The 4,994-nt window shown below is 38.0% G+C and overlaps 1 long non-coding RNA gene across 1 annotated transcript; it reads left to right on the plus strand.

The window, feature by feature from the left end:
- Positions 1–3,130: 3,130 nt before the first annotated feature.
- On the plus strand, positions 3,131–4,530 carry LOC107104382. The gene is made up of 3 exons (XR_001482251.1): positions 3,131–3,430; positions 3,953–4,061; positions 4,268–4,530. It is a non-coding gene; the product is annotated as an uncharacterized LOC107104382 (long non-coding RNA).
- Positions 4,531–4,994: the final 464 nt, after the last annotated feature.

The following is a 4,994-nucleotide window of genomic DNA, read 5'->3' on the forward strand; positions in this document are numbered from 1 at the left end:
TACACAGACTAATGAAATACTATCTGTAAAATTATCTATGTAAACAAACCTCATCACTTGAGAAGGTAGGTGATGCGGACATTGTGGAAGACATTTTGTCCCGTAACGCTTGCCGTACTGTTGGGGGGGAGAAGCGGTGGGGGGGAGATGTTCATGTTGCTGCGGCCTGCAGTCTGGACGTTAGATGTCGCTGAAAATTACACGCTGTAGCTTTAATTTCTAATCAAAACCAAACACCTACATCTTAATAGAAAAGGTTTTCTGGGGATACATTTTAAGGTCAAACTAAAAATGTATTAAAGCAATACTAAAGAAATTTCAGTTTTGGTTGATTTTGGCTCCCCCCAGTAGGATACAAATACTGTAGTATTTTGCCTAAAGGAAGTCAACATTTTCACATGAGCACAAGTGTGGTACAGACCATAGCAAGAAAGTGATACAGACCATCCCGTGCAAAAACAGATGTGTCACCAGTCTAGTTTTTAAGTATAATCACAAAACTTATGAAAATATTTTATAAAGGTTGAAAAGTTACTTTTCGTTGGTTTAAAGCCCAATTAATTTAACAGCAAATGACAATTTCTGCTTTTAGTAAAATTGCATGTGATAAAAATAAACGTTGTGCAAAGTTGGTATTAATGAATAAAGCTTATATATTTATTTTTGAACTCCGGACGGCAATACCACTTGCAGGCAGCCTTTGGCCTACAGATCTCATTACGTGATAGAAACACGCATGGAGGAGGCTGGTCAAATTGGGACTTTAGCTTTTAGTGTAAGAACCACAAATGTGGTGAATGACTGAAGCTTTACATTATAAAAACCAAAACATTGTCATGGTTTTAAGGTGTTTGGACCATATGCAGACACAGACGGAGAACAGGGATCAGTTTAAGATGTTTATTTAGGCTATACACTAATATGAATATTTCACAACGTGAGCTGCAGGCGAGGTTCAGAACATCAGCATTAGTAGCACTGCTGGAGGAAAGAGGAAACTGATTAACACTAAGATAGTAAGAAAGATCTGCGAGGTGCTGCTTCGCTTACTGCCAGGTACGGATAACCTTTCCGGGGAGGGTGAGTGGAAGAAAGGGTTCTGCAATTCACTTTCCTCCGATGGGAGGAGATGGCTGCGTGACAGGTGAGCTAGCGGAAGGAAATTAGGCAGGAGCCCAAGTAAATCCAGGAAGGGGGGACTCTTTTGCGGCTTGGTAACACCTAGAGGGCTAGAGGGGAACGTCAGAGCAGAATCTGAGCGGCAGGGAACCTGTCTTCAGCCCATGGAGACAAGATTGTGAGTAACTCAGAGCACAACGAGCTGAGGGAGACAGGAAACAAAGTTAGAACTAGAAATCCAAAACTTCAGACTCTCAGGAATGACATAATGGTCTAATACTCTGGCGTCCTTCAGCTAACTGAAAGCTCCTCTTACGCTCCAGCCAGAGCAGACCCAATGAGCCGCAGGTGAGGGGCCACGCCCACCTGTCAACAGCAGCCACCTGTGGAAGAGAATCAGCAGAGCACAAAACACAGAATCCTGACAAACATATTAGGTCGTGTAACTTTGCATGTGGTGCACAGGGTAGATGTGAATAACATTTTTTTGTTCAACTCCCTGAGGTAGTCTGTGCCTAAATGTCCTTGCATACAAGGAATGTGGGAGTCTGTATACCTCCTAAGCTCCAGATATGATCTTTGTTATGCTTACACACTTATGGTGATTGCTGAAACACTTCCGCTTTGACTAAAGTGTCCTTCGATTTGATGACTTTGGATGGAACCTTGAGGAGGAGTTCAGCTTCAAGATATACAAACCATCCAGGAAAATTTACTTGGGTTTCAGGGAGGAGCTTTTGCCCTGAGCAGTTCCCATCAGGTTTTATTTATAAATAAAGGCAAACAAAGGAGAGGAAGCTGCCACAGGGAATGAGAGGGAATAAAAAGGAACAGCAAACCAGCAGGACATGTACTGTATTTGAAAACCAGTGTTTCCGCTGCCATTAGTTTGCCCTTACACCTGCTTCTAAATTCTGACCAGTGTGCACTAATGCAGACTTGCTATTGAAGGGCTGAACGGCCTACTCCCACTTCCCACTACGTGGTGTGGGATGGTCCTTAATGTTGAAGACACTCTGTGGGAAAACGCAAACAAAGAGTTAGTGTTTAGGCACTGTTTGGTATGAGACATAGCCGGGCCACAGATCGTGTGCAATAAATACAGATACTAAACAATGACCTGAAGGGTAACTTGTCATACATCGGGCTTGGCATTTATTTCAGACATATATATTAACATATCTTTTATCCCCAATGCAAACAGATCATGTGCACTAAACCTACAGTAGACACTGAATAGTTATACTGTCCCAACTCTATAAGTCCTCCTCCTGTATATCTTCCTAATCAGACTCTTAATCTGAGTGGTCCCTTTATTCTGTGATCCACCAGTCAGTTCACAATTTTACTTTATTGGTAGTATGTTCATTTATTCTCGTTATAGTAAGCCTTCTTTGTCCATTAATACTAATAAGTCCTTAGAAAGTGATACGATTTCTCTGCTATGCATCCTTCTGAAGCTAACTCAAGATACTTCAGCATTTTGAAAGTTGATTTTACTTGAAAGCAAAATAAAACAGTTTTTTGCTTTCTCTTCTTTGAAAAAGTACAATAACAAGTTTTTGCACATTAATTGAAACAAAACCACTTTGGTAATTTTCATTTATACTCCGTTATGAAAAGATTTCTCCTGCAACAACTTTTGTGCCTCTGCAAGGCAATTATCACATGTAATGCCAGGATTAATTTGCATAAATGTACTATACTCTTACAGTAAAACTGTCCAGTAAGGTCATTGTGTTCTTTCTATTTACAATAACCAAAGTAAATCCTATGATTTTTTAATTGAAAACAACAATCATAGAAATTTGGCTGACATTGTATACAGTACAATGTGTAAATAAATAAAACCCCTAATAAATCAATAAAATTGCTAATTCCTAGTTAATGAAGTTTATTTCAACCAATGGATAAAGCATGAATTGACATTCAGAAACTTAAACCATTATGTTTACATTAATTCATTGTAATTCTCCAATCCTTCTTGTTTCAATGTTTCCATCAACAGTTCTTCCTACAGTATCTCTCCTCCAGAAGACCCCCTCCTCTCCAGTGAGCTGTTATGCTACAGGTTTCTACCCAGAGAGCGCTGTGATGTTCTGGAGGAGGAGTGAAGAGGAAATTCATGAAGGTGTTCAACATGGAGAGATCCTCCCAAACCATGATGAAACATTCCAGATGGAGACTTTACTGGATGTCCCATTAATTCCATCTGAAGATTGGGGGAAATATGACTGTGTCTTTCAGCTCTATGGTGTCAGCAATGCCATCATAACCCCTCTGAATAAGACAATAATCAAGACCAATCAGGGTAAGTAGGAAATACAAAAAACTATAAATGGTGTGTTTTTTTGTTTTTGTTTTTACTTTGTTTTTTTTGGTTTGATGCTCATGATTTAGCTCAATATCTGGGCTATTCTTTTGGGGGTTTTTTTCATACAAAATTTTTATTGCTGCAAGCTTGTTTCTTTAGATAGGAATTTGAAAACAAACCAGAACGTATTTATATACAAGTTGTTACAAGTAAATCAAAATATAGAGGAGAAAGTATGTTATTCCAGAAATAAATGCTTTTATTAAGTGTTCAGGAGATTCACCAGACGGACTGGATTTGTTGTGTGCAGGCTTTGCACATCTCTTGCTCTAGTTGTTTATAAAACCTTCGATATATCTGATACAAAATGAAAAAGCTTATAAAAGTGAAGCCTTTGTTTTGAAGGTTATTACAATATTTGATTATTTCAATTTTAGCTAAAAATATAATATAATAAATTAAATCCTCTTTGCCTTTTTTTCTTTCTTCTTTTTCCTATCTATGCAATATAAGCTCTAGCAATAACAGAAGAGTCTTTTAACCCGGCTGCCCTTATCGCTACATCATTGGTGTTTGTTGTTCTCATAATCATAGCAGTCATTGTATACATCACTATAATAAAGAAAAGGTAAGAAAGAACATTTAAAAAATACAATTTTACATGAGGAAAAACACAAGAACTTTAAACCAAAGTGTAACTGTAGCTATTGTATTTTTTTTCTGGTGAGATTCTCTCTATTTTTTAACTTACTGTTACAAGTTGTCACAGTATCTTAAATTGCCTGAAACTTGTTTTCCTGGGATAACCTCAACATTGTATTTTTAATCCTACAGACGTTTACAACACCAAGGACCGATCTGATGGTTTGTCCCCAAAAATATTGATATCAAATGTTCTTAAGGCAAGACTGTAAGTGTATCAATTTTTCTCTGAGCTGTCGCTCTAATCCCGTCATGGTTTTGCTTGTTTAGGATTTATCTTTGAGTTTTTGTTGGTTTTATTTCCATTTTGTGTTAATCTAGTTATTTTTTATTGTATTTGTTTTCTTAGGTATTTCTTGTTTGCCATATGTTGCCCTCCTGTGTCAGCTCCTTTCTAGACTCCTCTGTTCACACCTGCTCCCAATCTGCCAATTAGCCTGGTCTTTTTGTCTCTCTCCCATATATACACCTCATTGTTTGCTGGTTTGTCATAAATTTTTCTGAGTTTTCTGGTTTTCTGTATTTTTGTGGATTATGAGGATGCACATTTTTTGGATTTTTGCTTTTGTTGCCTTTTTTTGGACAATTAAATCTGCAAGAAACCACCTTCAGCTTCAGTCTCTGCATTTGGGTCCTTCAAACCTCAACTCAGCCTTAAAGGAATAGTACACCCAAAACATAATTAGCCTTCATTTTCTACTCACCCCCATGCTGAACAACACTCTGGAGTACTTTTTTGATATCTCAAATGCATCTGGAGATCTGGGAGGCTTCTTGCTGTCTGCTGACATTAAAATAAGGGAGGTCTAGGGCGCCCGAGACAGAAAGGTCAATAAAAGTCACAAAAAACGTGTCAATA

Source organism: Cyprinodon variegatus, unplaced genomic scaffold (assembly GCF_000732505.1).
Source record: "Cyprinodon variegatus isolate N-32 unplaced genomic scaffold, C_variegatus-1.0 Scaffold1715, whole genome shotgun sequence".
Lineage (NCBI taxonomy): Eukaryota > Metazoa > Chordata > Actinopteri > Cyprinodontiformes > Cyprinodontidae > Cyprinodon > Cyprinodon variegatus.